The sequence below is a fragment of the Pleurodeles waltl genome, chromosome 12, assembly GCF_031143425.1.
Source record: "Pleurodeles waltl isolate 20211129_DDA chromosome 12, aPleWal1.hap1.20221129, whole genome shotgun sequence".
Taxonomy (NCBI): domain Eukaryota; kingdom Metazoa; phylum Chordata; class Amphibia; order Caudata; family Salamandridae; genus Pleurodeles; species Pleurodeles waltl.
In genome coordinates, this window is record NC_090451.1 from 387,369,124 (window position 1) to 387,381,783 (window position 12,660).

General features: G+C 45.8%; 1 protein-coding gene across 9 annotated transcripts in view; it reads left to right on the plus strand.

Moving 5' to 3' along the window:
- The first annotated feature begins 4,533 nt into the window (after nt 1–4,533).
- The window catches only part of POP4 (POP4 homolog, ribonuclease P/MRP subunit), a 147,377-nt gene continuing 139,250 nt past the window's right edge, over nt 4,534–12,660 (plus strand). For 3 of the 9 annotated variants that reach the window (XM_069216727.1, XM_069216735.1, XM_069216731.1), the window contains exon 1: nt 4,534–4,619. The gene's annotated coding sequence lies outside the window, so the exon portion shown is untranslated. Of the gene's footprint in view, nt 4,689–4,975; nt 5,174–12,660 lie in introns of those variants that run through there. The other 6 variants (XM_069216730.1, XM_069216734.1, XM_069216728.1 and 3 more) reach the window with 6 other exon arrangements.

The following is a 12,660-nucleotide window of genomic DNA, read 5'->3' on the forward strand; positions in this document are numbered from 1 at the left end:
TGGCTGTGGTGAGGAATGTTGAGGATAAGGCGTGCGGAGGCATTCTGTATGCGTTGCAGACGTTTCTGAAGCTTGGCGGTGGTTCCTGCGTATAGGGTGTTTCTGTAGTCCAGTCGGCTTGTGACGAGGGCATGGGTAACTGTCTTTCTGGTTTCGGCGGGGATCCAACTGAAGATTTTTCGGCGCATGCGTAGGGTGTTGAAGCATGATGACGAGACGGCGTTGACTTGCTTGGTCATTGTGAGGAGGGGGTCCAGGATGAACCCGAGGTTGCGTGCGTGATCCGAGGGGGTTGGTGCGGTGCCCAGCGCCGTGGGCCACCAGGAGTCGTCCCAGGCGGATGGGGATTGTCCGAGGATGAGGACCTCCGTCTTGTCTGAGTTTAGTTTTAGGCGGCTGAGCTTCATCCATTCCGCGACGTCTTTCATTCCTTCCTGTAGGTTGGTTTTGGCGGTGGTTGGGTCTTTGGTGAGGGAGAGTATCATCTGGGTGTCGTCGGCGTAGGAGATGATGTTGATGTTGTGTTTTGCGTGCGATGGCGGCGAGGGGGCTCATGTAGATATTGAAGAGGGTTGGGCTGAGCGAGGATGCTTGGGGTACGCCGCAGATGATCTCGGTGGGTTCTGAGTGGAAGGGAGGGAGGTGGACTCTCTGGGTTCTGTCAGAGAGGAACGAGATGACCCAGTCCAGGGCCTGTCCTAGGATTCCAGGACTTGTTTCCAAGAGGTGGTTGAGCTACTGAATTCTCGACCCAGATACGTGGCTGTGCCTTAGTTTGATATCCAGCTGGAACCTCGAGCCCAAAACTAGCCAAGCTTTTGTGTGGCTTCTCCCTGCCATGCTATGCCAAGAATTCAAGACATGGCATTAACTTTTGATTTAAAGAAGAGACAAAGAGATACCCATCTAGGGCCTGAATTACACAATTTTAAACCAGAAAGCCTGGGCTCAATATCAGGTTCTCTGCTTGACATACTGTGTGCCCCATTTAAATATTTCATTTTGAAGTGCTTCCTTTCTCACAGGAGCGGCTCGCGGTGGTAACAGGGTGCGGGGTGGCACAGGGTTTGAGGGGGGTGTGATTTTTTTTTTCTTTTTAAACTTACCTGAATCGTCGCGGCCGCCTCCATCTCCACTGCGCTTCTCCTCTCATGCAGGCAGGCTGCAGGCACAGGCTATCAGCCTGCCCTACCGCCAATCCTTGCTCTTGGCACATTAAGAATCTTGGCCACATATAAAGTGCACATGATAACTGACTTACCACTTAGTTCACTAATGGCATTGTCAATGGGCAGTGAGGCTTGGCAGTTTCTAAACAAATGCACTTTTTTACTCAAAAAAGATATTTCATTTGCTTTATTTTCACCCTCAAAAACACTCATCATCATCCACTCTCCCCTATAGCTTCCGCCTTATCCATCTTCCCTCATGCCCCTCCCTTAGGTTCCCTCATCAGTCCAATTTATTAGGGGCTTCAAGGATTCTTACTCCCATCTTCCCTCATAGTAGTTCCCACTTCCCTTTTTGTCTCCGTTAGCTTCCATGTTCCTTTGTATATACATTTTCCACAGACTCCATGAACGCTCTGTAACACAGAGCTTTCAGAGCTGCACTGTAGCACTTCCTGAAACTGAAAGAGGTGCCAGTGTTATAGAGCTGTCCCGTTTGCCTGGGACAACCCTATCAACTATCAGAACCATCCAATCAGAGCGTGACTCCCCAATCTAACGCTTGCCCGATCTCTGTTCAAATGAATGCAGGGAAAGCGTTGACCAATCTAGTGTTGGGGGCCCAAGGCCCTCACACTACTAAAATGAGGTGATGCAGACACATGGTTAGGGTTCTGTTAACTGGCCACGGACACATGTGCCCGGCCCTTTTTATTGGCAGGGTCACCTGATCGGTGACGCCTGTGTTGGATGGGTGTGTGTGTAAAGCCAGCCCTCAGACGAGTGGCTGGTGGAACACTGGAACGTGTCCAGCAGGACACTACATTCCTTCCAAACTTTATTGAGGAACAAAACAAAGTTCAACCTGTAAAAGAAAACACAATAACTAAACACCACCATCAGTCTCTCTGCCTCGAAAAAGGCAGGCCGCATTATTGCAGTGGACAGGTGCAGCTGGGAGCACCTGGACACCTCCGCACGAGTCGATGATTTAACCAGGTGCAGCTGGGCATGAACACTGTGTGGATAAAGTCCAGACTCAGTCACAGTCAGATGGTTAGTTCAGTGTCCACTCTTGCACTGTGGGTCAGTCCTGCGGCACACTTGGCGAGGCTGTTGGTGTATACAGTTCACTTTGTTAAAATTGGGTGTATCAGGAGCATTGGTGGCGTCCGCTGCAAATATACTTCTTGAGACATCCTGGCTTCATGAAGGCCAATCCCTTGAAGACTGATGGTTTCTGTGATGGTGTGAAGTCCTCCTATGAAGCCTTGGCCAATCCTGATACTTTGTCAGTGGAGCAGCTTCCAGACCACCTCTCGTTTGTGGATTCTTCACTCTGGAACTTCCCTGAGGCCCTTTTAATGGGGTTGCAAGGGACCGGCGTGGACTGTGCTGGACTGTGTGGGGGTCCATCTGCAGGCTGATGCAGGCTCTCCGACAGGAGCCACGGTCAAGTCATTCATGCAACCGCAAGGGTGGATGTTTCGTAGTCAGGGCACTTGCCAACATGGACCAGGTATAGGTGGGCTCTCAGACGGTTTCAGGGCAATTGTCTCTCACATTGCCAGGAGGGTGTCTAGTTGGTATCGTATTAATTCACTGAAGACAGTCCTGTTGGAGTCTCCATTGCACAGCCTTGATCTATCCTCGACTTCATCAGGGGCAATGTCAAGTCCCTCTTTTGCGCTAGGGGAGGCCCCTTGTTTAGGTTGCCACGTGACTGTGGTCTGCGCTGGGGCTGCTTATGAGCCAGGTCAGGGCAGGTGCAAGACCTCCGATGAGCCACTGCCTAGTCACTCGTGCAATAACAGGGGTAGATGGGTCCAGGTCACAACTCACTCTTGCCACCGAGAGCATGATACAGGCAGGGTGAGCAGGTGGTCATTGGTTTACTGGTTTCTCAGAGCATCATAGCTATGGTGTAGGACTCCAGTCTTGTTGTTTACCTTCTCCTTTGATAGATACCGTGATGCACAAGGCAGTGATGGTGCTTGCCATTTGGTGACCTGGACAACGAGTGATTGATGTTGGAGTGAGGGTGACTACAGGGAGTTCGCCATAGCTAGTGCAGTCTTTCTTTTCCTCATGTGCAGATGCTAGCAGTGATGCCATCTGCTTCAACCAGGTGGTTTGGACGGTCGCACTGCGAAGAGTGGGGCAAGTACGTGGTTTGCGCATGCAGGCATCTTACATTTGGTACGCCCGCTGAACTTTCTCCAATGGCGGTGCTGCACCCCGGTGGATGTCTTGTCTGTGGGTGCACTCTTCCCTTGTGGCATGAGTCCTCCATCCCTCCAACATGTGATCCTCCGCTTTTGTACTTCTGTGGTCGTCAGGTATTTCAGTGTGACAGGTGTTGTCACACAATCTCCTCTCTTCCTTCTTCACAGCATGGTGTCGTGTCACGCTCTCTTCTCTTTTGCTGTGGCGTCTGGCTACCTGCCTTCCTTTTGTGTGGACCTTTTGAATGTCCGTCCTGTCCAAGGACTAGGCGTCTTCTCAGTGTTGCGGTGGGTGGCAGTTTGCCACTCAGTGTGTGCGACTCTCCACTTGCCTGTTGTGAGTCACTGCCAACTCCATCTTGAGGCAGTGTGGGGGAGGATACTCCTTGATCAGTCTCTGGCCCACTGCAGGGCAGTGATGGTGGGTCACTTCCTTTCCCGCCTCCTCTTCATTAGAGGGCGCAGTTCTTGCGCCTCAAGACAGAACCATCTCAACACTAGGTCCTGCTTGAGCCTAGGCATGCTTTGCAGGGTTAGTTGCTTCTCTCCACTTGCTGTATGATGGGCCAATGGTGGCTATCTTGTGTCACGGTGTGGCCGGCTGGCACGGCCTCATCTCCTGGGTGTTCCATCATGCTCTCTGGGGCTCTGTCCATCTTCTCGGGCTCCTGCCCGTGTTGTCAGGTTCGTTAGTGCAGCCCTCTGTGCACCTCTGACATTGTCTGTTTTCCTTCTGGGAGTCGTTTGTTGACGCCTGGCATGTCCCGCTCCTATCTTGCGGTGATGTCTATCACTGCTGAGGACTTGTGGCACTTCGGCGGTGTTAGCGGACGGCTGACAGGGGCTGCGCGAGCCATGGGTGCTCTCGTAGTGCCTCACGTGGCACTTGTGTCTTTTTCCTACTTTTGCAGCTTGGCTGGGGCAGCTGCAGTCTTCTCCTCCGCTGTTTAGTGGTTGCATACGTCGTTTCTTCTCTTCTGTGCCGTATCAGTCCATGGGTGCACTGCTGCTCTGGCGCAGTCACCTTCTGGGGTGCTGCTGTCAATTTGCTTTGCCCTATGCTTGTTTCCCATTTAACACAGAAAAGGCTGCAGTACTTATCTTTGGCCACTAGATGCCACTGTGGCGCTTGTTTTAAGATTACAAACAGTCTTTCCTCTTTCCGGCCTCGTTGATTGAAACAGAGGCTGGAGCCAGGCTGCCTGCTGATTCCCGGTGTACAGAGGTGCAACTTTTTCTTTTCTTGTTATTTTTTTTTTCTTGCTTCCAAAAGAGCATCGCGGCGTGGAGGCAGGCAAGTGGCCGAACGGGAGGGCACTGGGCGGTTCACATGTGTATTTTTTCCTCTCGGTGCGTGGCAGTACCTTTACCCTTCTCACGCGCCCGAAGCAGTCTTTTGCGCTGCGGGCCGTGTCGCGGCCTTCCCAGGCCTTTCTGACACTATTGCAGGGAAGAGGGGGCGACCCAGTGCATTTCTTTTTGCTGTTGTGCATGTGAGCACTGTCGCGGCCGCAGCAGCCTGCCCTTGCACTGCGGCCGCGTGGCTGGGGAAAGGGGCGGCTCTGGGCGTTTCTCTCGGGCAGCAGCACCCTCGCGGCAGTGTCTGTACCCGCGGGCAGCATGGGGCTGCACATACTCTAGAGGCACGCGATGCCTCTTCGTAGTCTGCGCCTGCGGAAGACCTCGTTCTGTGTGAGGATACTCTCCGCCCCACCGCTAAAAAACATTTATGTAAATAACTCAGATCCTTGATTCTCAAACTACCCGGCATCAGACCAGGTATGTGAACCTAAAGTAAATGCTGATCATCTAGTTCTCTGGTGTCCCACCTGTTCATGCATTTATATTCTCCTGTCCATATGCTGGATTAACTGATTGCACCCTGGTAGCACCTGCATGTCTCAATGTTTAGTATGTCTACTACGATTTGTGGGTAGGATAGGAATATGCGAAGCTCCTCTAATTTGCGTTAGATGTGACATCCTAGTCAGTTGACCATTAGTTTTATTGCACTGTTGAAGCAGCTTTACAAGAAGCTACTTATCTAGTGTAGATATGGCTGAGATGGCTCCAAATAGTAATCCTAAAAAAATAAGTACAAATATTTTAAAGCTCTTATGTGGAAATACAATACATCAAACTGGGTTGAAAAGCTAGGCTAGTGCATGATTACAATTTCAAGACAGATTGTCCCAGAGCTATTGAGCTGTTCTTCAGGTGGCTCCCTAATTCTTCTGTTGCCAGTGAAGTTCAAGGTTAAGGCATCAACACAAAGGGATACATTTTGGCTCAGATGAGTGACCTGTAAGTGCTCCAGCAAACAAAAGAAAACACTTATTGCAGAAGATGAGAGGGTGAGATGGCGCAGATGACATGCACAGGTGGGGTGACCAATATATTGGCAGTCAGGAGCACCAAAAGCTGGACCACACCCATGAATTGAGCACCTAGTCACAGCAATTACTCTTGAACTCCATTTTAAGAGATGCAAAGAGCTGAACTAACTTAAGGCTATAAAAGATGAAATGGCTAAAAGGGGACATCAATTTTATATCCAGGGCAAAATCTGCCGAAAGTTATACTGGGAGTCAGTCGCTAAACAGACCAGTAGTAAATTAAAGCAACAAAACAAGAGGGATTTATTATAGCAGACTCAGTGCAGTTTTCCCTACACAAAAATGAACTCTAGCAATGTGGAATATGTTGGGGCAGGTGGTGTTTGACTTTCAGAACAAAGCTTCCATAATCCCTGAGATTTGCAGTTTTAAAGATTTAAGTCACGTGTTACTAACATCTTAGAAGACACCTTCCAAATTGTGAAGGGTCCATACCCATGCTGCTTGACTTAGCTTAAGTAGTAGTATCCAAATTGCATACTGGATCTTGGTTAAAGAGATAATTGAATGCAAGGCCCTTAAAAGACTACTTACATCATCCACAAATGATTTCAGTCATGTCTCAGGCTACCCAGTCAAACATTTTTGGTCCTTCCAATCAACAGTACAAGATTTGCCTCTCTGAAGTACTGGCCACCTACTCACATAAGCTTGATGATTGGTTGATTACTCCATGTGCATTGATGTACTCTGTGGAATGATCCCCTCACTTAGTCAGCTCCCCTCTGCAGCCCCCTTCTCCTGTACTCTCCACCTTTTCCCCACCTCCCAAACAATGCCAATTCTAACTGAGCTGTTGAAAAGAAGCAATTTCTCCAGGCCTCACTATCACTCCTGTGGTAAAAGGAGCACATCATCCTGTGTTTTCCCAGGCCTGCCCATTGCCATTCTGCACTTTTCAGTGATCCAGCTGTCTTTGTTAGCATGGACAGAGGAACTGTATGCAACATCCTGCTGAATAGTATTTGAATACCCTTTCGGACAATATAACTAGTGTGTAGCAGATATCTCTCTAGTTTATTGAACCGTGTTTGACAAATGATGCATGGTAAAACACACAGGGCAGATACCTAATAGGCATTCAAACTACTTTTACAAGATATTTGGGTTTCTTCACTTTCCCCTTTTCTCTGCTTTTTTTTCTTAAAGTACACCAAAAGGTGCAGTTTATGCACATTTCCTTAGTTGTTGATATAGTGAAAAAGATGAATGAAATACCACACCAAAATGGTGTCCTGGCACTAAGGTATTTCCAAATGAAAGGTGCAGATGGTTCTAATGTAGAGGCCAATTTAATTTTGTTTCCAGAATATTTATGAAGCACCATAGCTCAAGAGATATTTCCAGTCCTGTCCAGCTTAAAAGGAGAAGGATATACCACTAATATTTTCGCTTTTAATTTTAGGATGGCACAGAAGAATAGCCGTCACAGAGCGTAGGATTCTGAAATGAATATAAAAAATAATATGGTGCTGTAGAAAGAGAGGGCCTTTTTATGCACTGCAGATTGGCAAATGGGTAGATTGTTTGGTAATGGGGAAACAGAATACAGAAAGGTGAATACAAATGATAAAGCATTTGAGGCAGCCTCAAATGAGTCTCCTACCGCTGTTCTTTAATGATCTGAATGGTACTAAATGCAAAAAGTGGGAAATTCAAGACAGAGGGTTTGTGTAATCTGATTGAGAAGAAAATTGGCTGTGCAACAGCTTGGCAGCAGTGATGGGTGAAAATGCATGATTTTGTGTTGCATAGCTATGTAGTAAATGTAAGAAGATGAGACACTGTTCAGACACGAAGAGGTGAACTTGGAAAATGAATCCAAGATGTGTTTGCTTGTTGGCCTAGCCCCACAGGCCACAAAGGAGAACTGTATATGGTATCAGGTTCCTTAACCCCTTCGCTGCCAGGCATTTTCCCCCACAGGTGCCAGGCCTTTTTTCTGGCTATTTGGGGCAGTTTGTGCTTAGGCGCTCATAACTTTTTGTCCACATAAGCTACCCACGCCAAATTTGCGTCCTCTTTTTTTCCAACATCCTAGGGATTCTAGAGGTACAAAGAGTTTGTGGGTTCCCCTGGAGGAGACCAAGAAATTAGCCAAAATACAGAGAGAATTGTATTTTTTTAAAAAACCAAATGGGGGGGAAAAAGGTCTGCCAAAGAAAGCTTGTGGTTCTTTCCCTGAAAATGGCATCAACAAAGTGTTTGCAGTGCTAAAGTCACCATCTTCCCTGCTTTCGGGAACAGGCAGACTTGAATCCGAAAACCACATTTTTCAAAAAATTTTGGCATTTTACTGGGACATACCCCATTTTTAGGTTGAGCGTTAGCGGTCGGCCTGCTGTACACTAAAGTATACAATAGAGTGAGTTCCAGCGTTTTGATTTGTTAGTTGCAGTGTCCTTCAAAAATCCTTGCTTGCTAGTGGTCAGTTCTGCCTCTTTGTCCTGCCTTTTTTCACTTTGGGAGCAGCGCAAAGTACTGTGTAATTACGCTGTGTCCTGCTTATCTCTTCTGTAAGGGACTTTTTCTTTCAGTATTGGCCTGTTTGCCTTGCACTGTGGGTGTGTTCAGTCCCTCCTCCCCACCAGCTGTAAACATAAACCTACATCAGAGGGGGGCTTTTCCAGGGCCAGCTTGCTCTCTTCCTCTTGTTATTTTCAGTCTGTGTGGCAATAAAAGTCCAGTCAGTAATTTCCAACTCTATGAGCTCTAACTCGAGCAAACGCGTCACCATTGCATTGCAAATGCTTGTTTCCCTTACTTTCCCTCTTCACCGCTGCTTCGAATGAAGAGTGCCCCTGGCATTCCTGCCCTCTGCCTCACTCCGCCTGCGTGAATTACAGAGCTTCCCCGGCCTGTTGAGCCCAAGGACTATGAGGGCTGTCCATAGCGTGATCTGAGATCTTCCCTCGGGGTAATGGGACTCCAAAGGAGGTAAATACAGGGAAGCTTCCCTTTTCATTTGCGGAGCATTCTTGCTTTCTGTTTAGCTTAGTTGTAAACAAGGCTATAAATCCGGCTGTTATCCTGGTCACATTTGGTCTTTGTCGGATCTCTGCCCCCTCTTGCTTCTGCCTCGCTCCCGCGTTCCTTGGCATGGATTTTCAAGGCACCCTGAACGTGTATCTAGCACGAGCACTTCCCTCTAAGTGTGTTTTGTTTTTGTGGTAGTATAACCGCAGTAGGTGCTTTAACATTGTGCTTCCTCTCCCTGGTTATTACGTTTTATACAACATCGGCTGATGGTTGCTGACTTATCAAGGCACTCATCACTTGCACTGAGCAAGAGCAACTCCCTCAAAATGTGTTTGTTTTGGTGGTAGTACAACTGCAGTAGCCACTTTAACACGGTGTGTCATCTCCCTGGTTATTAAGTTTTATACAACGTTGGCTGATGGTTACTAGCTTAGCGCCGCACTCTGAATGTGCACCAAGCACGAACACTTCCCTCAAAATGTGTTTGTTTTGGTGGTAGTATGACCACAGTAGGCGCTTTAACATTGTGCTTCATCTCCTGGGTTTTTACGTTTTAAACAGCACAGGCTGATGGTTGCTGGCTTAGCGCGGCATAGTTGTGAAATGTGTTAAAACTAAAAGATGTGGGACAGTCTCAAACAATAAAAATGTGCAGACGGTTTAAGCTACACAGAAAAAAAGAGATGTGCCTTTATTGCTGCTGCTGCTGTAGACTTTTAGTCTTAGGAACCAGTCATGGGAACCAGGAATCAGGGTTCTTGTCTCGGTTGCTGATTTCACATCCTGTGTTTTTCGGAAATTTACTGTATGGCGTTGTGACAAAAAAACATGCAGCTAGTAATGGAGATGACAATCTTTATGGTCATGCTAATCTTTTGGCTCATCTGTTCCAGCTGGCCTATTAAAAAAAAAAAAAAAAAAAAAAAAAAAGCGGCAAATTCTCTTCTTTCCTCGGCCATATGTGACACCATCCTGACTCCGGTTTCAAAGAAGGGGAGAGAGACTGCAAAACACATTACAATTACTATAGGTTCTGTAAAGGCTAAATTCTCACAGTAGTGTTATTAAAACATGTCTACCACATCTTTAATTTCCGTTAAAGTTCAAAACGATTATGGATTTAAAATGCATTTACTAGGAAACTTTATTTGAAAAAAAAAAAGAAGGCAGTGTCAATCCTCTCTAGAGGTCACAAAGAAGTGTTTCCAAAAATAGCTTAAAAAGTTTTCCACATGATAACTTGCTGATATGCAGTTTTGGTAAGTTTTACAATATTTGTTAGGAAGCAATAAACAACAAAAACCTATGGGCATGTGACTTTGTTGCTTGTGAGACTGAATGTGTTTCCTGGGGTTCAGTTTTGGCTGCTTTAACATCCTAGGATATAGTCAGGCTTACTCTATTGCTTTAAGCATAACGCAAATACAAGTATCGTGTTTGTTTGCACAAGAACACAAATTGTATTGCTTGAAAGTCGACAGCGATGTGGGAAATGCACGAGCACTGGTTGGAGCACGTCCTTCAACGGCTCATGTTCTGCTTGACGTGATCAGCGGGGCTCACGCTGCGCTCAGCCCTCATCATTTCAGCCTCTGAAACCTTTAGCCTTTAATATATAACGAAAAATATGTTAAACCCCTCTTTCCACTATGTTTAAATTCTAACGGACTGCGGGATTGAAATGCAACTTCTAGAAACCTTTCTCTTTTTCTCTTCAAAGCGGCATGTTTAACATTTATATTTTGTTTAAAGGAAATTTGTCCAAATAAACTGCAAAAATTTACTACCTTTAAATCTACATACACTAACTATATGGTGTTAATTAAAAAAAAGCAAATTACATGACTATGCTTTTCACGCACATAAATGCATTTAGGGTAAAAGCAGACGAGTGCTATCTTTCACCTACAAACAAAACACAGTCACTGCAAACACACTCCCATACAAACAAATTGATTGATGTGCCTTGTACGGCACTTTAATTTCAAAATACCACACTAGATTTAAAAACAAGATTAGTCATCATGTGCTTTTCCATTTCACAAAAAAATGAAGGTGTGGCTGCATACATTACATCTGGTGACACAGGTTCCTGTCCTCACATCCATTAACATATGTGAAAACAGTACTAAAAACAATCTAAGAAATGTTTAAAGGTAATCAGGGCAAGACCCTCCGCAGTGGTAACCAGGGCAAGACTCTCTGCAGTAAATGGAACCTCTTTAGTTCTATGGAGGGCCACTGGAATTATGTGACAGATAGCACCAAATTATGTGGCAGGGTTGACCAATTTATGTGGCAAGAAAAGTCCAGTTATGCATTTACAATGCCAATAGCTATAACTCAAGCAAATGCGAGACCTATTGCATTGCAAATGTTTGTTATTATTTTTTGTGTGCTTTCAGCCTCCTTCCAGTTAGTGATAGAAATGGGTGTGAAAGCAACGCTGGATCCCAGACAGCTAACCAATTCTGAATTCAGCAAGGGGTCATTTGTGTAGATCTTCCAAGGTTTTCATACAGAAAATAACAGCTGAACTTAAAAAAATAAATTGAAATTGAGGTAAAAAAAACAGCCATTTCTCTCCATGTTTTACTCTGTAACTTTTTCCTGCAATGCCAGATTTTCAAAAGCAATATACCGTTAGGTCTGCTGGAGTCATCTGGTTGTGGGGATATATAGGGCTTGTAGGTTCATCAAGAACCCTAGGTACCGAGAGCCAATAAAAGAGCTGCACCTTGCAATGAGTTTTCATTGTATACCGGGTATATAGCAATTCATTTGGTGAAATATAAATAGTGACAAATAGGTATCAAGGAAACCTTTGTATTTCCAAAATGGGCTCAAGATAAGGTGTTAAGAAGGAGTAGTTATTTGCACATCTCTACATTCCGGAGTCCCCATACTAGCATGCGAATTACAGGGCATTTCTCAAATAGACGTCTTTTTTTACACACTTTCTTACATTTGGAAGGAAAAAATGTAGCGAAAGACAAGGGGCAATAACACTTGTTCTGCTGTTGTGTGAACCCCCAAGTCTCCTGATAAAAATGGTACTTCACTTGTGTGGGTAGGCCTAGTGCCCCCGAAAGGAAACTCAACATGGACACATCTCATTTGTACATTCATATCTGATGTGTTTTTTGCAAAGTGCCTAGCTGTGGATTTTGGCCTCTAGCTCAGCCGGCACCTAGGGAAACCTCCCAAACAAGTGCATTTTTCAAAACTAGACACCTAAGGGAATTCAGGATGGGATGACTTATGGGGCTCTCACCAGGTTCTGTTACCCAGAATCCTTTGCAAACCTCAAAATTAGGCAAAAACAAAAATACTTTTTTGTCACATTTCGGTGATAGGAAGTTCTGGAATCTGAGAGGAATCACAAATTTCCTTCCACCCAGCATTCCCCAAGTCTCTCGATAAAAATGGTACCTCACTTGTGTGGGTAGACCTAGTGCCCGCGACAGGAAACAACCCAAATTGCAACATGGACAAATCACGTTTTCCAAAAAAAACGGACATGTTTTTTGCAAAGTGCCTAGCTGTGGATTTTGATCTCTAGCTCAGTCGACACCTAGAGAAACCAAGCAAACCTATAAATTTTTTAAAATCTAGACTCTTAGGAGAATTCAGAATGGGGTGACTTGTGGGGCTCTCACCAAGTTTTGTTACCCAGAATACTTTGCAAGCCTCAAAAAATTTCCTTCCACCCAGCTTTCCTTCAAGTCTCCCGGTAAAAATTGTATCTCACTTGTTTGGGTAGGCCTAGTGCCCACGACAGAAAATGCCCCAAAACGCCATGTGGACACATCAAAAATATCTGTTTTCGCTACCTGCGTTTTTGGTCCTGGGCTCAGCAGCCATCTAGGGAAACCTACCAAACCCAGACAT